General features: G+C 38.7%; 2 long non-coding RNA genes across 2 annotated transcripts in view; both read right to left on the bottom strand.

The window, feature by feature from the left end:
- Window positions 1-372: 372 nt before the first annotated feature.
- On the bottom strand, window positions 373-5,082 carry LOC122463491. The gene is made up of 3 exons (XR_006286916.1): window positions 5,014-5,082; window positions 2,917-3,093; window positions 373-461 (listed from the first exon to the last, which is right to left on the bottom strand). It is a non-coding gene; the product is annotated as an uncharacterized LOC122463491 (long non-coding RNA).
- A 110-nt stretch (window positions 5,083-5,192) lies between these two features.
- Window positions 5,193-23,644, bottom strand: part of LOC122463489 — a 32,176-nt gene continuing 13,724 nt past the window's right edge. The window contains exons 2-4 of the long non-coding RNA XR_006286915.1: window positions 7,316-7,477; window positions 5,571-5,801; window positions 5,193-5,362 (exon numbers count right to left, since the gene is read on the bottom strand). This is a non-coding gene — a long non-coding RNA (uncharacterized LOC122463489). The remainder of the gene's footprint in view (window positions 5,363-5,570; window positions 5,802-7,315; window positions 7,478-23,644) is intronic.

Below are 23,644 nucleotides of genomic sequence, written 5' to 3'. Positions count from 1 at the left end.
AAGTCACTGGACAGACTTCTATTGACTTCAGTAAATTTTGAATCTGGCCCCAAATCCTGGTCTTATTGAAATAAATGAGAAAAAGTCCATAGGGGGTCTGGTTCCATGATAACCTAGAACTGGACACAGATGAGGAGAATACATCTCCTAAAGAGGGTGGGGAATGGAGCTGGAGCACCTAACGTCTATTACAGCAAGCAGACAACCCCCTTGTCCTACTCCTTAATCCTAATATGAGGAGAGGTTGGTGGAATTCCAGCAATGATTTTGGGAACAGATTACTGGTGTGTGTATTGGAGGAATGGGCTGATGACATCTCTCCACCAGGTGATACAAATTACAAAGGAAGGGTGACCTGCACTGGACAAATCATTATTGGATAATTCCCATATTTATTACTTAACAAAGTTGTGCCCTGGTTAAAACACATTCCTGATGTCTTGACTGTCTTTCTGCAGTGTCTGGAACAAGGAAAATGGACACATTGTCAGCCAAGTATGCAAAAAATACATATGAAATGTGTGTATATATATATATATATATATATGAAAATATGTAATACTTCATAATGCATTAAATTGTTACTCTATATTAAAGAAAAAAAAATCAATGAATTATTCTGTGATACATAATAATGTTACAATACTAAGGCCCTGATCCTGCAAACACTTATGCACATGAGTAACTTTATGCAGTTAGTAGCCTGACATAGTTACTTACGTGTATAAGTTTTTGCAAGATCAGGGCCTTAGTTTTCATCCTGGAACGTGTTACCCCATTATAAATGTGCATTCCTGTCTCTGAAGCTACTCATCAATAGATAAGGCAAATCTCTACTGACTTTGGTACCAATCCATTTCTACTGAAAAAGAGTAGCTGCTACTTACTAAAAAGGCCCTGCATACCTTTCTCTTCAATGGCTGACTATCTGTTGTTTTGTTTTTCCGGTTGAAAATACATAGCTATTAAAAATCATACTTTGCATATTCATTTATGGGCCCATAAATATGGCAATTCAACATGACTGAAGGTAAGCAAAAACAAAATTTGCTAAACATGTTGAAAGAACCAGATCCTCAGCTGGTGTAAATCAGCATTAGTGACATTAAAGGAGCTTTGCCATTTTACAGCTACCAACAAATTGGCCTGACATTTCTCCCCCAAAATGTGGGTTGCTTTCTATAGTACTTATTTGTTATTCCTACTAAATACAGCACAGAAATAACTTTCTCATGAGTATAATCATATGACAACACATGCTTTTTTGGCCTATAGCAAAACTAGAGGGAATTTTTCTACAATCATTTGTTTCGTTCTAGTAGTTTTGTCTTACATAGGATTTTCTGTCAGTCTATATTAAAATTATCTATACTGCTCCTTTCAATAAAGGTACATATAGCACCATCTAGGGATACAAAAATATTGTTGTCAAATGAAAAACTATAAAGCAACTAGTCTACAAGATGACTGCAATTTAGAATTAATGTGCAAATTATATTTTCAAATGATAGGCTGTATGAAAATCACACATGCCTAATTGAAAGCAAATACTTGTTTAATGTTGATTCTCTGCTTGACTTTTCCAAAAATACACTGATTGAGCAGCTTCTGACTATAATTTGCATTACATGGCAAATTATTAAGATAATGAATAGATTACTCAGTATTTAATGATATTCTTAAAAGCCTCTTATGTTGAGTAGACATTTTAAATAGCCCCTAAATAATACGTAGGTAAACACAGAAATTCAGACTGGTAAAATTAATATGTAGGTTATTTCCCTTAAGAAGACACTGATTTTGGCATTGGCACAGGGATCTATAAATGTGCAGAAAGGTACAGTGAAAGAGTGGGTCTCTCAGGCTTCTAGAAGATTTTTCTACTTCTATGTGGTGGAAGACATGATTAGAAACTACCTAATTTGCATTGCAGGGAAGATATACAGCCCTCTGGTTTTCTTAGTAGAGGAATCAATTGCTTTTCTGATTGTAAATCAGTGATGAAGCTAGTGTACAGTTATAATAGCTTTGACTATACAAGAAGACTGTTTGGTTGATCTTTCCACTAAAGTCAATGAGTGATAGAAAAGGAAAGGGTACGAATATGGATTTTAAGTTGACAGCAAAGGAGTGAGCCCAGGGGAAAGCTCTGGTGACATTCTTTTCCTGCCCTTGACCACTATTCTTCTGAAATCATCACAGAGCCATTCAGTCAGGTCATTTCAGAGCAATCTATTGGCCTGAAAGGTGAGGAAGACAGCCCATGGGGGCTACTGAGAAAGGATAAAAAACTATATTGATCAAACCTTACTTTTTGGACAAAAGAGGTAGGTTTAATCTTCCATTATTGTGTCCTGATATTATCGAGCAGTGTTAAATTAGAAGTTAGTTAAGTTAAAATCTAGTTTTAAAGCTCATACTCCAAAGGTTTAAGAATCCCTTCACACTAGGATAAATCAGGGGTATTTGCAATGAAGTTAGTGGAGTTACTCTGGTGTAGAATGGGCTTATTGAAAGGAGAATCCGGCCCTAATCATTTATAGTAAATAAATTAGTTTTAATAACTTTAATTATTATTAGAAATGTGAAACAGTCTAAGGTACTATAAGAATTATTTCAAGCAGCTGGGGATATGCAGTTAATGATGTCTTTTGTCCAACACTACAGTATATGTCTTGTAAGCCATAGATTAAAAAAAAAAAAATCTGCCAAAAGTGTTGAAAAATGAGAGCTTTGAAGCACAGCTGAAGTTCTGATACAGATTATTGCCTTTTTAAAATTAATTACTTCAAAGCTCATACTTATCCCACACAATGTGCTCAGTAATAGTCATACTTGTATAATATTAACACAATATGATACAAGATAGCATTATGGATCAGTGAAACAATGAATTTGTATTAGAATGAAAGCTACCTTTCACATTATTTGATGATACATGACTTGAAGCGAATATATCTATGAATTTAAAAACCATTTACAACCAAATATTTAAACTGTGTAATCCCAGTTTTAGGAATCATTGCTGAAATAGCTTCAACCTTGATTTCATATCTGGTCAGTAACATTGTCTGAGATCAACATTAGGAAAGGCTGTAAAATAATCAAGATGAGATTTTATTTATCAAGGGCTAGAGACCCCTACCTTTACTCACACTGAGCAGTGCACAGCTGCAAGTAGCTCCATTGAAACCACTGTGAGTAAAGGTGGCAGAATCAGGCATAAAGAGATTTATGATTTAGCATTATTGTATTACTGTTCAGCAGGTCACCCGATTGTAAAAGTATACTAGGTTGGCTTTTCACTAGATTTAATGAAAACTGTCTAACATCTGCATTGTAGAAACATATAGAATCCCAGAAAAAATATGCATTGTTGCCCTGGAGCAGAAATCAAGTAAGAATGTTAATTATATCTCTAATAGCTGAAAGCTAACAAAAGGAATGTACTAAAATTCACTGAAGTGACTAAAAGACATGCACAGGAAAAGCATTTTTGGTTTCATTTCTTAGGTACACTTTAACTAGAATGCTGTGAAATATGAGGGAATAATAGTTTTTGCTGTAAAAAAAAGCAGATTAGAGCACACTGCAGATAGTACTGTTTTTTCAGCTCTGTGATTCGATCGCATACAAAAAACCCTCATATCTAATTAAAAGGTTCAAAAAGTGTTTTCTCTAATAATCTGTTTTATGATTTTCAAGGATCAAATACAACAAAGAAGATAAATAAAAGATACTCTTTGACCTCCCTTTGGAACACCGAAGTGTTGTGAACAGAACATATCTGTATGCAGCCACAGCAGACCTCATTAGTTTGCCATCTGCCATGGTGGATAGATGCTAAAATGTTGTTATTGCAAGGTTCATTGAGAAGTAAATTATAATATTTTAAAAATATATATTTTAAGTAAAAATCCCTTGAAAGAAACCAGCTGCCAAATGATGAGTGAGGCTATGATCCCATTGAAAAGAAAAGACACCAAACAAATAAAACAAAATTTAGAAATAGTTATATCAGTCTCCTCTATCCCCTAGCTCCAGTAAGAATGCTAAATGGCTTTAGAGATGAATGGGTAACCTTTTCAAAAGGGTGAAATTTTCTACAAGCCAATATTTAAATGACACAGAAGATAGTATGCTTTATCCTAGTTATTTCTGTTCTAGCACATCTTTGTTTGTTGTGTGGTAAATGATTGGAACTGTCAAAAAAGTTGTGTGCTGTTTCATTACAGAAACTTTTCTGGACTATTTCTATTCATCATCAGTCCCAGAAATTTCTACATGAAGAAAGGAAAATTAATAGGTCCAGAAAGTCTTGTTAGTTGGCACAGTCATCTGTGAAAGTGCAAAGATAGCTTTGGAAACATTTTTTTTTCAATTTATAAAATACACCTATTGAGACTTCTAGATGCATGTACTGTACAAACATATAAATCACATCTCTTACTGACAATACATATTTGAATACAGGTGTAAATCACCTGGATGGTCTAGATAATACTTAGCCCTGTCTTGAGTGCAGGGGACTGGACTAGAAGACCTCGAGGTCCCTTCCAGTCCTATGATTCTATACCCATATCTTGTTGGACCCATACCTCCACCAGGCTGAAGCTAAAACATCTCCTGATGGCAAAAAGAGGTTCAAACTACAAAACAGGGTCTTCTTGATTTTTTACAGATGAACAAGTTTAATACTATGACCACTTATGTTCATCACTATTGGTACAGCACCAAAGCACCCCAACTATTACACCATCACCAAAGATCACCCTGTGGTTCAAGTGGCAGAAAAAACAGTGAAGGATAGGGACTCAAATGATGCTGGTGAAAGCAGACCTGGATAGGTTGTATCACAGCGACTTTGTAAGATCTACTCCAAGTACATGGAAGTGACTGAGTATACCTTTTTTTTTTTGCCATAGCAACTGCAAAGTGATGCCCAGAAAAGCTATTTTGGATAATCAATTGATATCAACCTGGACTAGATGCACTCTTGTCTGTGCTACTAACCTCTGCAATAAACAATCAGCCTATTTCCTGGAAAAGATCATCTGAGTCAAGGATGGTCAACTTGGAGCCGAGACAAAAAAAGCAGCATACAGTGTCATTACAATGTCACTTTTGCTTCACTTTGAATACCAACTATAACATCCTCTGCCTGTCACAGTGACCAAGAAAAATCAGTACCTGAGTGAATAGCAGCTGTTAAAAGTTGAACATAGTACAGATGGAGGTGAAACTAGGTCATAGGAGAAAACATTGAGACGAGCTTGTAAACAACACATCATCCTTAGAAAAGCATGTGGTCACTGATGGAATGCAAGCTTCAGCCCTCAACATTCCAGGCTGGTCTCTGCTACTGGACACATGAGTAGATACAGTGGTCAGAAACACTTCCTACTACCTTTTAGATAGCCAAGAGACTTGGCCTCTATCCTGATCAATGGGATTTGCAACAATGATCCACATGATATCCCTGTTTGACTACTTTAATATACTCTTCTTACTTTAGTGCACACTATTTGGAAATGAAGGCTGCAGCCCTGAAGAAACATGCAGCATCATACCTAATAGCTTACACTTCCGTACAAACATGTCAATGCAGTGCTCTTGTCACCTCACTGACTTCCCATAGAATTCTCAGTTTGAATCAATTTAAAAGTCTTAATCTTGATCTTCAAAGCTCTTAATGGGATGAGTACAGGCTCATGCCCCTTCATCATCAGTTGGGGATAGATGGACAGCCACACCCATGTTAGGTTTCCGTCTCTTTCTTCAGGGCTCTCTTTATTGTCCTCCTCCAAAAAGCAAGAAAAGTATACAAAAACAACACTAACAACAATCTGGTCAGGAGGTTTTAACTGGGGTCATCTTGTCTCTGGTCGCTACCAGGTAGGGCTCTTCCCAACCCCAGAGGAAGGTGTTACACAGCAGGCAGTCCTGTCTACAGTCTCTTGCTCTGTTTCCCAGAGAGTATCCTTTCACCTGACTTTCCCTCCCAGCTTCATGCCTTAGCTCTCCTTTAAATTCCAGGTGAGAGTGTGGGCCAGTCATGAGGGGCTACTCAGCTGTGTCAACTGATTCCTAGCATCTGACTGCTGTGCTTCCTTGTGGAGTAGGGTCAGTTTCTCCTTGTCAGCCCTCCTCCCAAGGCCATTAGAGGGGCAGATCATGCTGTGACAATGGGTCTGAGGTATTTCAAGAACTTTCCCTTCCTGACCAGGACTTTACCATGGCATGTGCACTCATCCAATAGAACAGAACTACTTATCACAAGAACAAAATTTGGTTCTATTTTTCATCTGCTCCATGACAAAACTGGTGTGGAAATGTATTTTCCCATTGAAAAAATGACCAATCTTTTTCTACAAAAGCTTTGAGGATTTCACCAGAAAACAAAAATGTTTTTAAAGAAAATTTTGAACAAAAATAGTTCAGTGCTTTCTTTCAGCATAAGACAAGTGAACAAACTCACCTTTCCCAATATTAAAACCTTTTTAGACAGTTTCAGTTAAAATATGTGAGGAAAGGAAGTTAGTTGGCTAATTGTCCTCAATGAGGAATAAACACTCTTGTGTAGACCATTTCAATTTGGTTTTGATTTGACCGAGTTCTTTTGACAGTCATCTCTTTTTACAGGTGCACTACAATTGGTAGAATCTATACCTATCTGTACCTATTTTTTTTTTTTCTTCAAGACTAACACACTTAACTACGTAGGCTACATTGTGTTTTTAAGGAACAGGTCTTTATTTAGGCTTTGTGAAATGGGTCACATTGCAGTGGGTGCCCAGATAGGTATTCTAAATGTTTCTGTATGTATAATCATTACTATTTTCACTAGGAGGTCAGTAATGTGATGACCAGTGGCCAGCTGACGACATTGGTATGAATGGTATGAGGGAATATGAAAGGATCATAAGAACATAACATAAGAACATAAGAACGATCATACTGGGTCAGACCAAAGGTCCATCTAGCCCAGTATCCTGTCTTTCAAAGAGGCTAATGCCAGATGCTTTAGAGGGAACAAACAGAACAGGTAATCAAATGATACATCCCCTGTCACCCAGGAGCAGCAACCCAGATAAAGCCACTGCGTTGCTTGAGTCCTTGCATTCGGTATACCTGGAAAGGTGGAAAGAGTGTTGAAATCCTTGATTTCACCCATTCAACCATTAAAGCGCGGGCTCCATTGTAGCAACTTGGAGGATATTAGCTAGTTACGCATAGCCCGGCAAAGGTGACCACAAATGCTGTCACCTCTCATCTTCTTTCTAACAGCAAGATGCCAACAGACAAGATTACATACCAGGAGGGTCCAGCCGAAATTCCACAGAAACCATCACCAATACACTGAGTAATCTCCATTTTCCTCTCCATACTTTGTTGAGGAGATCAATGTTGTGCTGTTGGAAACCAAAAGATGGAAAGCTGTAGGGGCTGATAGCGTTCCTCCAGTGTTTCTGAAGACCTGGGGAGACAGGAACAGGAATGGCTGGCAGCACTTTTTACCAGTCTGCATAGAACTGCACAAGCACCAACAAGCTGGCAAGAGTGGTTGCCCTACCGAAGCTCAAGGGGTCAGATGGTCCCAGAGCTTGGGCTCCAGCCCAAGCCTGGAAATGTACACAGCAATGAAACAGTCCTGCAGCCAGAGCCTTGCGAGCCCGAGACAGCTGGCTCGGGCCAGCTGCAGGTTTTTCTTTGCTATGTAGACATACTCAAACACACGATCTCCAAGAGATCACACTGTAAACTTTAAGCTAAAAGAAAAACCAAACAGACAAGCAAGCTTACCCACTCATCTCAAGTATTACTGTTTGCTTTTTCCTCAGCAGGAGATCTCACTCTCAAGCTCCCCAGTTTGCTACCGTCTGCTCACTAGTTCTTCAGAAATCAGGGGGTCTGATTATAGTCACACTTTTTATTAAAATTTAGTAGTTGCATTTAACAGGAGATGACCTTTATTATTACGTTCTGTAGTCATCCCTCAAATAAGCAACACATAGAGGATGTGGGTCTTCTGGAGCCAAAGCCAAAAAAGGCTGCATCAAAATGAGTTCAATAAGATCAGCTGTCTAAAAGGTAAAATGAAGTGCAGATTAACTAACGTACAAATTTAGTAATGAGTCAGTGGGTTTTGTTTAGCTGAATAGAATAGAATAGAATTTCTTGGGGGATGGATGCAAATAAGATGGTCTATAAACTGATTGAGAAAACATTGAGCACAGGTGAAATCCTGGACCCACTGAAGTCAATAAAAATTTCTCTGTTAACTTTAATGTGACCAATATTTCATCCCAGATACTGTACATTAACTGAGCAGGTGAATAATATTTCTACAAAGACACTCATCATTGTCCATTGAACGAGATGGCTTGGAGTTACTTGTGAAATTCATCAACATTATGAAAGAAAATTGAGCATGAATCTGGTATATATTATGGGTTTATGCATGTTTGATCTTGTAGATAACCTCTGTATCATGTGCATCATCTAGTATTGGGTAAAGAAATAGGTTTTATGATGGACTATATGGAACACACTAATTATAGTTTAGTGTGACAAACATTAGCCAGATTGTCAAAAGATAATGTAATCTTAATGCCCTACATTACATGAGTTACCATGAAGAGGTGTGATTATTTACACTAGAAATAGTAACATGAGGTACTTAAACCCATCATAAGCTCTTATGGGAAAGGGTATGAGAGGTTTTAAAAGTGGAATAAATAACCACCTATGTCAAACTGTACCTTGTAATTTCTAGAAGTATGAAGAAATTGTGAGTACAGCTACATTTTAGTGACAGTCATATATAAGATAAAGATTAAGTGAATTTTACATCAGTCTACAATATGTCATTTTAATGCAAACAGCTGTGCTGTAAAATATAATGCTCATCACTCATCAATTAGGCTATTGATCAAAAATCATATACTATCATTAATGTAGAGTGGTGCCTGAGATTAACAGTTATAATTAACAACATTATTTATTATCTGAATTGTGGTAGTCCCAAAGGTCGCAGATAGGAGCAGGGCACTATTGTGCTCTACAAGGTACAAATACAAAAGAAATTATACCTGCATCAGAAAGCTTACATTTCAATTTGAAATGAACTTCAACAAATGAATTTAACAAAAAGTAGAAGGGTAGTGTAAAAGGAAAGATGAGTAGAATTAATAAAATCATGTGGTCCTTACTGTTGCTCAGCCTAGAATCATAGAATATCAGGGTTGGAAGGGACCTCAGGAGGTCATCTAGTCCAACCCCCTGCTCAAAGCAGGACCAATCCCCAATTAAATCATCCCAGCCAGGGCTTTGTCAAGCCTGATCTTAAAAACTTCTAAGGAAGGAGATTTCACCACCTTCCTAGGTAACGCATTCCAGCATTTCACCACCCTCCTAGTGAAAAAGTTTTTCCTAATATCCAACCTAAACCTCCCCCACTGCAACTTGAGATCATTGCTCCTTGTTCTGTCATCTGCTACCACTGAGAACAGTCTAGAGCCATCCTCTTTGGAACCCCCTTTCAGGTAGTTGAAAGCAGCTATCAAATCCCCCCTCATTCTTCTCCTCCGTAGACTAAACATCCCCAGTTCCCTCAGTGTCCCCTCATAAGTCATGTACTCCAGTCCCCTAATCATTTTTGTTGCCCTCCACTGGACTCTTTCCAATTTTTCCACATCCTTCTTGTAGTGTGGGGCCCAAAACTGGACACAGTGCTCCAGATGAGGCCTCACCAGTGTCGAATAGAGGGGAACGATCACGTCCCTCGATCTGCTGGTAATGCCCCTACTTATACAGCCCAAAATGCCATTGGCCTTCTTGGCAACAAGTTCTTTAGCAAAGCTTTTGACACGGTCTCCCATAGTATTCTTGCCAACAAGTTAAAGTCAAGGAACAACACGTCCACTGCTTTCCCTTCATCCACAGACCCAGTTATCTCGTTATAGAAGGCAATTAGATTAGTCAGGCATGAATCTATGAGGTGAATCCATGAGGACTGTTCCAGATCACTTTCCTCTCTTCTAAGTGCTTCAGAATTGATTCCTTGAGGATCTGCTCCATGATTTTTCCAGGGACTGAGGTGAGGCTAACTGGCCTGTAGTTCCCAGGATCCTCCATCTTCCCTTTTTTAAAGATGGGCACTACAGTAGCCTTTTTCCAGTCATCCGGGACTTCCCCCGATCACCATGAGTTTTCAAAGATAATGGCCAATGGCTCTGCAATCACATCCGCAAACTCCTTTAGCACTCTCGGATGCAACGCATCCGGCCCCATGGACTTGTGCATGTCCAGCTTTTCCAAATAGTCCAGAACACTTCTTTCTCCACAGAGGGCTGGTCACCTCCTCCCCATGCTGTGTTGCCCAGCGCAGCAGTCTGGGAGCTGACCTTGTTCGTGAAGACAGAGGCAAAAAAAAAAAAGCATTGAGTACATTAGCTTTTTCCACATCCTCTGTCACTAGGTTGCCTCCCTCATTCAGTAAGGGGCCCACACTTTCCTTGACTTTCTTCTTGTTGCTAACATACCTGAAGAAACCCTTCTTGTTACTTTTAACATCTCTTGCTAGCTGCAACTCCAGGTGTGATTTGGCCTTCCTGATTTCACTCCTGCATACCCGAGCAATATTTTTATACTCCTCCCTGGTCATTTGTCCAATCTTCCACTTCTTGTAAGCTTCTTTTTTGTATTTAAGATCAGCAAAGATTTCACTGTTAAGCCAAGCTGGTCACCTGCCATATTTACTATTCTTTCTACACATTGGGATAGTTTGTCCCTGTAACCTCAATAAGGATTCTTTAAAATACAGCCAGCTCTCCTGGACTCCTTTCGCCCTCATGTTATTCTCCCAGGGGATCTTGCCCATCAGTTCCCTGAGGGAGTCAAAGTCTGCTTTTCTGAAGTCCAGGGTCCATATTCTGCTGCTTTCCTTTCTTCCGTGTGTCAGGATCCTGAACTTGACCATCTCATGATCACTGCCTCCCAAGTTCCCATCCACTTTAGCTTCCTCTACTAATTCCTCCCGGTTTGTGAGCAGCAGCTCTGCCCCTAGTTGGTTCCTCCAGCACTTGCACCAGGAAATTGTCCCCTACATTTTCCAAAAACTTCCTGGATTGTCTGCGCACTGCTGTATTGCTCTCCTAGCAGATATCAGGGTGATTGAAGTCTCCCATGAGAACCAGGGCGTTTATAGCCTAGCTATCATTTGCATGATTCCCCGTGTATTTAGAATATGAGATATGTGCAATAAAAGAGTGTGGTAACTATCAAGACTGCATGCAGGTTTTTCATTATCATCTATTCTCAATATATTGCAGGGTAAACTTATTTCATCATCGTGTTGAAATTTTGTTGCCAGAACCTTGCTATGCTTGGCTAGTACAGCACAGGAAGGGTATGACTAACCAAGGTTAATGAGGTATTGCACAACTCTGATCCACGGATCTTACCATTCAGTTTGAGGCTAAAAAGACTTATCTTTCTCCGAGGTTCAGTTTTTTGAAACTGGATTTGAAGTTACTGTCTAGCAAACAGTGTGCGTGTGTGAAAATATATATATATATATATATACACACACACACACACACACACACACACAGCCAAGCTACTAAAAGATTATTTGTCCATTTCAGTATAACAATTGCCACGCACACATATATATATTAGGACTGTCAAGAGATTAAAAAAAAATAATTGCGATTCATCACACTGTTAAACAATAATAGAATACCATTTAAATATGTGTATGTTTTCTACATTTTCAAATACATTGATTTCAATTACAATTAATTGCAATTAATTTTTTAAATCACAGTTATTTTGAGTTAATCACGAGTTAACTGTGATTAATTGACAGCCGTAATATGAGTATTAACTCCTCTTTTAAAAGATCAAAGATAGTAGATAAAGTAGTTGTCTAACCATGTAATACTGAATGAAACCAGACAACAATTTGATGTGATTACAACAAATGCTAGATACTCAGGTAATAGTTCCCAAACTGAAAAAAATGCTAGAGCTGACAAATAGTATTTCTGTACTGGTAGCTTGATTATGGCGGTGGCTAATGTTGAATGTTTCACAGTAGGACATAAGTCACCCATCCACAAATAATCTCCCATAACATGACATTCTTCTCAGAATCCCAGCTGCTGATAGGTTTATGCCCTGAAGCATGACTGATAGCCTTTGTAATTTTATCTTATCTCATCCTCTTTTAATACCTACACATACAGTATGGTGTCACCAGCTGCTTTTTTCCTCTTTAATTTGTCAATCACATAGCAGCTGTTCAATGGGAACCAGTTTAAAGAAAATATGGGACACTTTTGGGAAGATCTGCACAATCCAATGGCAAGCTGAAATTCTAACGTAATCCTCTGAATAAATGCTTAGTCCAAGTATGGATTTTGTGAGACAAAATATGGAGTCAAAGGCAGGTGCCAAAGGCTATATAAGTGAGCTGAGAGCCAGAGAGAACAATAAGGAATCCGGTTTCAGCAGCTTGTGTTGCGGATAACCATTACATACATTACAATGGAATTTTGTCTTTTCTCCATTGTGGGAAAATTCAACAGGTATGCTTTTCAATTGCTACTTTTGTATTTTATATATATATAGTATACAGTAACTATAGAAATATACAGCCTGCATCACACCACATTAATTTTATCTTTCATATTGGTGGGACAGAGGAACATCTGATAAATACAATAAGTACACTTTTATTTAGTTGGTAGCAATTATGAGGTGAATGGTCTGGGAGTCAGGTAACTTGGGTTCTGGTCCATACTCTTGAGGCTGACTTGATGTGTGACCTTGGGCAAGTTTTCCTCAGTTTTCTGATCTGTATATTTTAAATGTTGTTATTTTGAGTAAATCTGCATGGGGTTATTAGTTGTTGTATAAATGTGATATGAGAGGCAGAGTGGGAGGTGTCCGGGTCTGGTTGCTGAGGATCTTGGGATGCAGACTGGGTAATATGAAGTTGTAGTTTATGAATGACTGGGACTGGGGGGAAAAGTCAGAGGTATGATAAATGAGGCCATATTGAAAACAGCCATCACCATCTATTGGCAGACATGTTAAGTATATATTATTTATAAATACGTTTCAGTTCAATTTCTATTAAAATTGCCTGACTCTTGTGGAAATTCATTTTATCTGAAGAATCATCTTACGTATTGTAACGAAACACCCCAGCATAAGATATCACACTGTAGAACAAATTGCCAAAAATTATATGAACACAGACAGTACACAGAAACACAAAGGAATAACATTGTCTGACTAAAAAGCAGCAGCAAATGCAAATATGAAATTATCATATACATAGATCCCATTGGATACCACCTAAATTAACTACTACAGGAAAAACCAATGAATGCTGAAACACACAAAATACAATCAAGGGTTACTTACATATATTTTGTGCATATTAGTAAACAAAATAATTTGGGTTAATAAAATTTCATATTAAAATAATACAGTGAGCTCTAAAATGATGTTCTTCTGCCAGGCCATTGTGCATAGGAGGTAAGGGGAAAAGTAGAAGAATAATGAAAGAATATAGAAAATGGATGCACACACAGTGGTCTAGTATCCTGGATGGAATACTTAGATACCGTAAAACTGCGTATCTGGTTCTGGAAGATTCAGTCTACTCCTTCTGTGATAGATGAATGAAAAACAAACAAAAAGAAATCCCTCTGATTACATTGATATGGCAGATGTCAGTAAGTGGTACAGTTACAGTGTTCCAGGTTGCGTTTGTTAATCTGCAAGACATTTTTAGTCTAGGAAGAAAGACTGTATCATTGATTTTTTTTCCATTGTGTAATATTCTGTGTAGAGGAAGCTGTTGTAAGCAGAAAAATGATGTGCTCTCTTGGCTAGAATGGGTTCTTGGTGCAGAATTACTTCCTGGGAACCAGACTTTAGTAAGTGAGCTGAGATTTCTGAAGGTAGATTTGTCTGTACGCTGTTTGCGACTGCCTCTGTTCCAGGACTGGTGTACATATGTAATATATCCACACTCCATATCACTGATTTATACTCCACCAGGAAACTCACCTGCAGCCACTTTGGAAGACAGATGATGCTGGTGTCAGAAATAAGACACTAGTTTTAGAAGGAGGGGCAACAATGTAGTCACCCAGATATGCATTTTAAAATTAAAAGTTTATGTATGGGCCAGATCTTCACTGTACAGTGAAGTGATTTACAATGTAAATCTACTGTACAGATAAATGTAAATCTAAATCTAGTTTACACCAGCTGAGGTAAACCAGTGGGAGGGGAGGGATAGCTCAGTGGTTTGAGCATTGGCCTGCTAAACCCAGGGTTGTGAGTTCAATCCTTGAGGGGGCTGTTTGGGATCTGGGGCAAAAATTGGGGACTGGTCCTGCTTTGAGCAGGGTGTTGGACTAGATGACCTCCTGAGGTCCCTTCCAACCCTGATATTCTATGATCTAGCCCCTATATTAATAATGCAAACCAATTCATTCAATTTTATAAGATGCTGTAAGTGGGTACACACCTTTTAAAATATTATAAGCCATGTGGGGAATGAAAATGAAAGTTAAAAGGGGCATGTAGACCTCACTCTTGCAATATAAACTAATGACCAGATTTACCACCATGTTACTCCAGTTTAAAGCCAGTATGACTATTTAAATTAGTGATGTTATGCCAACACAAAACTGAACCAGCTTCATAGTTGATTGGGCACATATTTATAACATGTCAAGGAATCATCTTAACCTTTATAGAAACTCTGCTTAGATTACATCTCCTGGCCTTGGAAGCATGATGTTATGGAAAATCCGTAAGATTAACATGTCTTTCTGACTCATGAGCTGTAGAAATTCTCTTTTTATGCCTCAGTAGTTTTTAATTTCACTATTTTATTTAGCAATGCCCCATATTGTTTACTGTGCATATGTTCTCTGTTAGCTTTTCAATTTAGTAATCTGTTCTTGGTTTTTGCAGTTCTCATTTGGCTTGTCTCAACCTTGAAGAAGGCACAGCCCTTCCTGGAGCTGTATCACAGTGCCAATCAAAGTTGAGTGGCCACTATTCCTATCATTATAGCCTTTGACATGAAGAACTAATATGTCAATCACCTGGAGTTCAGTGTTTAAATTATTCATATGCGCATCTACTATATTTACACACTTTTTGTTTATTTTTAAACCTGCTTCCTTGTATGCAATATGAAGTAATGTGGATGAAATGATGTCTAAGAAACTAGGTGTTTCCAGCTGGTGGCTCTTTTTTTTTTAACTTATAAATTAGTTTATATTACATATTCATCATAGGCTTGGTGAGGATTTAGCTAAAAGGCTCTTATCAAAGACATTATGCCCAGTCTTCCCTCCTCCTTTATATATCATACTAAGTTCATTTGTGCAAGTGTTGGAAATTCAGATAGTGTAGCTTCTTTTTGTTGGTTTGTTTTGAAAGAGCTAGATAATTTTGTGATCACTAATAACATGCATGCCCATAACAGTAACTGAATACCATGTAACTGATAGCAGATTTTTGGATTCGAAGGTGGAGGTTTTTCCTCTGGTGGGCACAGTTCAATAGCAGAGAGCTGCTGCAAATACTGAAAAATGATAATAGGCACTAGGCCATATTTATCCTCGTGCAACTCCCTTGCAGTCATTTAAGTCTTAAATATCTTGATGTATGCTTCCAATAAACTGTTCTGTTTACAAACAGAAACATGGTATTTAAAAAAGAGAAAACATTCTTCCTTCCCCACAATCTTTACGAAGCAAAATATATCCATGGTGAGAGCCTTTGATTAAAAATTCTAATCAAGAATAAAAATATTTAACATTTAACTTTAGTCATCTGCAAGGAGACATGAATAATCTAAATATTCAAATTAGATGAGCACACATGATTCATGGCAAGTAACTCCATTAATGTAATGTTAAAATTTTAGTCTAAACTTGACAGAAAGCCAGCATATAGTTAAATACTCCCCCCACAACATTGATATATGTTTTCAGTGCTATGTAGCATCAATGGGCCAAACTGTAAATATTTGACAAATCACGAATATGTTGAAGAATGGAAAAGCTATAGCTAAAAAAAAAAGTCATTATTGTACTCTCTTTTTCTATGGTATCATGTGCGATACTAAGGGCAAGTCCATATTACAAATTTACATCAGTGCAGTTGCACTGATGTAGCTGCACCTCTGTAGCACATCTGGTGAAGACACTGAGCCAATGGGGGGGGGGGGGGGGAAGGAAGAGAGAGAGTCTCCTGTTGTCTTAAATGCATCTCCTTAAGACATGTAGCAATGTTGGTCGGAGAAGCTGTAGAGCTTCTGCCATAGGGCCGTCTAAATGGGGGGTTACAGTTGGCATAACTATGTCATTCAGGGGTGTGGACTTTTCACAGCCCGAGCACCGCAGTTTATTTAAGTATGTAGCGTAGACTAGCCGTTCTCAAAACTAGGGCCACTGCTTGTTCAGGGAAAAGTCCCTGGCGGCTCTGGCCTGTTTGTTTACCTGGCGCATGCACAGGTTTGGCCGATCGTGGCTCCCACTGGCCGTGGTTTGCCACTTGAGGCCAATGGGGGCTGCAGGAAGGGCAGCCAGCACATCCCTCGGCCCGTGCCGCTTCCCGAAGCCCGCATTGGCCTGGAGCGGTGAACCATGGACAGTAGGAGCCGTGATTGGCCGAACCTGTGGCTGCGGCAGGTAAACAAAGCGGCCCGGCCCACCAGGGGCTTTCCCTGAACAAGCATTGGCCCTAGTTTGAGAACCACTGGTGTAGACCAATCCTGGGAATGAGGGGAAAAAACAAAAACCCCACACCCCTCATATACCACAGTAAATTTAACTACTTGTGGTGTGAAGGGTGGCATTCACAAAAGCACTCTAAGCATTTTATGTCCCATTGAAATCAATGGAAGTTAGGCACATAAATACCACTGTGACTCTCACCCCAAAACACGCAGCTTTTAACGCTCCCCCACTATGCAGTGAGAAATAAACCCAATATTATTCATGTTTGCATAATGTAGGGTAAGGCATCAGGTTATAACAGCAAATTCATACTTTTGCCTTTTAACTATAAACAAAAATAGCCATACATTTGCAGGAGGAGGAAGTCAAAAGTAAACAAAGTCCAAAAGTTAAGATTTCTCTGGTAATGTTACTCCATGAGGTTGAATTTATTTTCCAAGCACACATTATTTGTTTTCAAACTCTGATCCAAAAGTTAGCCACAAAGAAACCCCCTATACTTAGGAATAAGCCTGATTTTCAGAGTTACTGAGCTCTGGTAGCTCCCACTGACTTCAGTGGGAGTTCTAGGTATTCAGTCACTGTGAAAGTCTGGCCATTTATTCTGGTGCCTAACTTATAGCACAGAATTTGAAAATATTGGGATGGTTGCTACTTTTGAAACAGAGTTTTGGGTTCAGGTCCTAAGAGGAAATAATTTTTCAAAATATTAACATTTTGGAGAGGGCTATTTTCTTATGCAACCAAAGAACTCAATCATTTGGATTTTTGCCTGATCTCATTCTTTTCCATGCTAAATTCAGAATGCTCTTGTAAGGCATGAGAAGCAAGAACAGAATTTAATCTACAGATTTGCTCTCTGCTGAGAGGGAGTACAAAAGCAAGCATTAAAAAAAAAAAAAAAAAAATGTACTGGGTTGGTAGAATTTTACACCTACTTTGACTCATTTTATACAGATGTAAAGGCAGTAGCGAATTGGACCCTGAATTTTTGACCATGCAAAAAATACACTTGAATATAAGATCATCCCAGCTAACTGAATTATAGAGCCTTCCTGGAGTTTGAGACCCAAGTCAATCATCCTTTTTAAAAAAATAAATAAATAATAACATTCTAGATTTTGGCTTATTTCAGATGCTGGTTTCCTAATGTTTGGTTTCATGTTATAGCGAGCAATAAAGAATCAGTGGATGAGCCAGGTGCATCACCTTTCATGATCTCAAATAAAAATAAGGGATGACAAATCCAGCATTGTCTACATAATCTGTCATTTAATAGAGAAAAGGCTGCACTACATGTCCATATTAAATAGTGGCTTAAATCAAGCTTGACTAAATATTATTTGCTAGTATATAAACACAAATCTGTAGTGTCTTTGTTGCATTCTGTATACAAACACAAACTAAAAAATGGTAGTAAAAAAATTAAGCAGATAGAAACCAAAGTTTGTTACACAGAAGTTCAAATCCAGAAACAAAACTTGAGAATTGCCAACAGTATTAATCTAAATACTACATAGTTGTTTTAATAATAGTCCATGATCAGCAAAATACCAGTTACTGAAATAAACACTTGCAGAAATCTCAACTACCTAAAGTAGATTTGTGAATCAAATGCAAACATAGGCCTGACTCCTTCATCTGCTCCATGTGGTGGTTTCCTGCAGCTGTGAGGAGTCCTACTGGTTTTCTTGTAGTTCCATGAAAATGTGGACCACCTGTGTGGAGCAGTTTGTAGGTTGAGGGCTAACAAAAGGCATCCAACAAACACAAGGTAGGTGAGGTAATATCTTTTAATGAACCAACTGCCATTGGTTAAAGAAACAAATTTTAAAGCTACACCAAGCTTTTCTTCAGGTCTGGGAAAGATACTTTGACCTTATATTTAGCTGTGACGCTCCAAGAGATTATTTAGCATAAGTAGTCATCCAAGATACTTCCATCTTCTGTTCTCTACTTCCACCCCCACATACTTAAATTTGCCAGCTGTGGAGCTCCTAAGTTTCACAAGGAAGGTCTTTGAGAGAGCCCCTCATGCAGGGCTGTCCCTAGCTATTCTGGAGCCCTACGCAGCCCCCACGGGGGTGTGTGTATATATGGGGGTGGCAGGGCTCTGCGGGAGGGAGGCTGGCTTGGAAAGTAGGGGGGAACCAGCCCCCAGCACTTAATGGTGGCACGGCTGGGGCGCGGTTGCTGCACTTCCCGCTGCTGGTGAGTGCAGGCCTGGCCCTGCTTCAGTCCTCAGGGGAACGGGGGCTGAGGCAGAGCAGGGGCAGGAAGAGGCAGGGCTGCGGCGGAGGCCATGGGGAAGAGGTGGGGCAGGGGCTGGAGCAACACACAGCTGTGCAGGGCACCAGGAAATTTGGTGCCCCAAATTTCCTGGTGCCCTACGCAGCTGCGTACTTTGCATATGGGTAGGGATGGCCCTGCTTCCATGGGACAGTGATGAAAACTATTCTCTAGGCACATTACAAAGTTCAATATTTCTAGATTAGGACATTATAGAAATCACGGGCAATTTTTTGCAAGCAAATAGAGTTTTGAAATTTTCTAGAATTAAGACACTGCATGTTACTCTATTTTCAGTAGTTAATAAAATTCTGGAGAAATTCTACAGAAAAAGACCAAAAAAACCCGAAACACCCTACCCTATGATCTTGGCCTCCCCATCGTTTAACCAACAGAAAGAGGTGAAGGTTGAGAAATTTCAGTTTTTTTCTTGTGTAGAATGTTCCAGACTTGTACCTTTGGAGAGGAGCAAGAATTTGCTCCTTGCACCTCATGGAGTAGGCTGTGAGATATGTCCAGAGGCATCACCAATCTCATGTGAGAAGTAACTCTTACATACAATACTGTCTTTGTGTAACGTTATATTTTTTCTAAGAATCACAGAAGCAATAAATGTAATATCCAACAATATTTATAAAGCAGTTTGCAGATGAAATGTTCTACCATATATTAATATATAGGGAATATAAACATTAATGAAGTATTATTTAATTATAAGAGGATATAACTTTAGAAATAACAAACATCACTTGCTGGTGGGGTCTATTTTTCCTCCTCTGCTCCACTGAATATTCCCATGGTTTTTCCAGTTGCGATATCACTTAGTATCAAAAAAGAATGATCCACATAGAGAGCAATTGATGAAAAAAGTCTCAAATAAAGGTTTATGCTTCATTTTAATTCACAAAACTGGCCGTTTCCCATTGGTTGGCCTACCTTCTACTGTCCTCTTGATTCAAAGACATTTACAAAAACCAATTTTCCCAATGAATCAGTGACTCTGCATAATATGCTGATTGGAATTAGGCCACAACATTGTTTAGTCCTTTTATCTGCAAAATACCCAGCATACAGCTGTGCTCTTGAGTAAATTCTAGTATAAACTAGCACTCTGTTTATTTGATTGATTGTAATTAAACTGCAGTGACACTTCATCAGAAGAGCTCTATCATTTAGTGTTTCAATGTTTCACTCTTCTGTTCTTGTAGACCAATTTATTTAGCAAACAAACCAGGCTGTTCTTGAATAATACTTTCTTTCCTTCTATAGGCTGAAGAGTAATATTCCCTCTGTCCTGATTACTAGGTGTATTTTTGCAACTGGCAAACAGTTACAAAACTGAAAAATGCCATTCAGCTTAAAAATGCTTTTCTGCTTTACTATTATGCTTTTAGAAGTGTTTTTTTTTCTACTGTAAATACTCATTCTTACATAGGCTGTTAGAATAGCGAGGTTCTTGAATTAAAGAGATGAGAATGAAAGTGCTTACACAACACAATGTGCTTACACTCTCATCTAGCAAAGCATGTGTTCAAGCACCTTCACTGGAGAATAGACATTCCTGTAGTAGAGTTTCAGGATCACTCTCTGCTCTGATGCTGGTAGTCTTAACTGCATGAGCAGGCCAAAGAGCATGTTTTGTTTTATTGTTAAATGAAAAATAGCTTGATAATGAGGGAAAAGTTTTTTGAGGTCTCATTGTATTGAATCTTAACCCTCTTTCAAAAGATTACCACCTGCAGATGCCTCAGACTTGAAATACTAATCATTCATAATTCCCCTTTTCAATGTGCTCACTATTCCTATAAATTCAGCAAGCATCAGCACTACTGTAGTTTTACACACACTGTATTTCATGTACCATGAGAACAGAACTCCATTTTCCTAAAACTAAACTAGCTCTTTATTAAAACAGCATTTAAGCCAGAGCGTCTTCCTGGTTGCTCCTACAGACTCTTCCCTTCCACAACCTGTACTCCTAAATTCCATGCAGGTTGCTACACAGCAGACGCTTAATTTTATATTAAAAATCATAAAAAGGAAAAGTGTAAAGAAAATACAGCGGGCCTATTTCAGCACTCAAACAAGCACCATATCCCACTGATATCAGTGGCAATACTGCTTATATTTTTAAGGGCAAATTTCGGTCTGGTATGTTAATGTCTATAAAATAAAATGGAGAGGTGCTTATTAGCATGAATACTACTATAGTACAGATTATAAGTGTCTGATCCAAAGTCCATTGACATGAATGGGAAGATGCTCATTGGTTTAAATGTGTTTTGAATCAGGCCCCAAGTCTCTCATCCAGCAAAGTAATAAGGAATGAATCAAAAGGAGTTAGACTCTGAAATGCCACTGAAATCAGTAGAAGTTAGGAACCTAAACAGAAATCAGAAGCCTAATGCCTGTTAGCCTCTTCAGGCATGTAAAGAGTGTCATGGAACTCATTCATCACCTCTTAAATTTGAGAATCCACCACAAGTCTAGTTACCCTGTTTCAATGGTTCATTTATCCTCACTGTTAAAATATACATCACTACTATTTTGATTTTGTCTAGCTTTAGTTTCCAGCCACTTGGGTCTATTACCAGAGAAAACTTTCCAGTCTCTACTTTGCATTTCTGATCTGTATTCTGAATAAGCAAAAATAATTTTACTCTGAGGTGGATTCTGAGAACCTGAGCATGCTCAGTGAGAATTTAGGATTTCTAAAAGGGAAGGAAAAAAAAGTGCCCTGGCAAAGAACCAAGTGTATGTGAATGTGGCTCAGCTGAGTCAAAGCTCTGAAGTAAAGGACATCAGTGAGCTTATGAAAGATTGGCAATTATTGAGCATGAGTAAAGCATGTCTAGGTAAAGATCAGATATGCCCAGGCAAAGATCTGACAGTCAGCCTAGTACTATTGAGCATGTGCATAAAGGGAGGGGTGACAGGAGTCAGTCAAATAAGCCTATAGGTGGTCAGAACCCACTCAACTTGTTTTAAAGGTCAGTCCAGTCAATCAGAATTCTAAAATAATGGTCAGGACTGAGCATGTGTGAGTGAGGTAAGCGATGTAAGAGCTACAATGTAGCATAAAAGGCCACCTGCCAGCAGCATTTTTGGTAGGGTGAAGGCTGCATCTGAGATGGTAGGATCTGTGCAGGAAGAACCAGAAAAATCAGCAAGAGAAGCTAAAAACAAAAATGACTGCAGAGAGAGAAAAGGAAGGTAGAGAGGAGCAGAACTGACTGACCAGGAGCCAAACAGTGGCAGTGATTTGATTTTTAGAAGAAATCAGCAGTGGATTCCCAGAGTAATCCTAACATTCTTTAGAGTTTAGTATAAGAATGGTTTAGGATAGGTTTACAATATTTAATGTGTATGCTTGAAATGTGTGTTTTAATTGTATTTTATCTATGTGAACTTTAAAGTAATTTAAGAAATGCTGTTGGCAATTTGTTGCAAACTGGCCACTTCAAAAAAAAAAAAAAATTGTTTCACAAACTGGTTCTGGTTCTTCCTGCACAGTTCCTACCTTAACATATAGTTCAAATAATACTGAGAAGTGTGCTTTAACTTGCAATAAGGGATTTGTGTCTCAGGGATTCTTGTGCTTTATTTAGGATTTTTAAGATACTGTATTGGGATTGTTATTTTAATAAAAAGACACTTTGTTTTCATAAGATCACTGCCTGTTTCAATTACTTTATTGGAAGGTTATATCCATGTCCTTTAAATGTTTCTTTAGCAACCCTGAGAACATTTACCTTGGGAAGAACAGATTATGGGGGCAATAGGCAGGTTAGTGTAGCAGCACCCCAAAACTCATTTTTGGGGTAACAGATCCTATTAGAACTTTGTCTGCAAGCTTGAAGAACCCTCTGCTACCAGAAGCTATAATGTCCATATCATTTACAGCAGGGAAATTGGCAACCTTTGGCACATGGCCTATCAGGGAAATCTGCTGGTAGGCCGGGCTGGTTTTTTTTTTTTTTTTTTTTTAAACCAGCAGCATCTGCAGGTTCAGCCTATTGTGGGTCCCACTGGCTGTGCTTCCCCCAGCCCCCATTGGCCTGGAATGGTGAAGCAGCGGCCAGCACATCCCTTGGCCCACACCACTTCCTGCAACGCCCACTGGCCTGGAATGGCGAACTTCAGCCAGTGGGAGCTGCGATAGGCTGAACCTGTGGATGCTGCAGGTAAACAAACTGGCCTGGCCCGCCAGCGCATGATGGAAGTTCCACACATTTCACATGTGGAATGAGCAATGTATCTGCTCTACAGATAGAAAATTCACTTTAAGGGTTGGAGAGAAAAAAAATGGCTTAACACACTACATACCACAGGACAATATATTGCAGTAAGGATAGAGAAATAAGGAGTTCTAGGAGTAAAATTTCATAAGCAAAAGCACGTAATTACTTAAATGATATTAAAGGGAAAAACAGGTAGGAAGAAAAGGGAAGATAAGGGAAAAGATAGGTACTAATTAACAGTGAGCAAATAAACTGAGAGCAGTAAAGGAGTGAATTGTTAATAACTATTTTGCTTTGGTCTTTACTAAAAAAGCCTCTAGTGAGGAGTGA

The sequence above is a fragment of the Chelonia mydas genome, chromosome 1 (assembly GCF_015237465.2).
Source record: "Chelonia mydas isolate rCheMyd1 chromosome 1, rCheMyd1.pri.v2, whole genome shotgun sequence".
Lineage (NCBI taxonomy): Eukaryota > Metazoa > Chordata > Testudines > Cheloniidae > Chelonia > Chelonia mydas.
The sequence above is the reverse complement of the archived record's forward strand: the minus strand, read 5'-3'. Positions and strand labels throughout refer to the sequence as shown.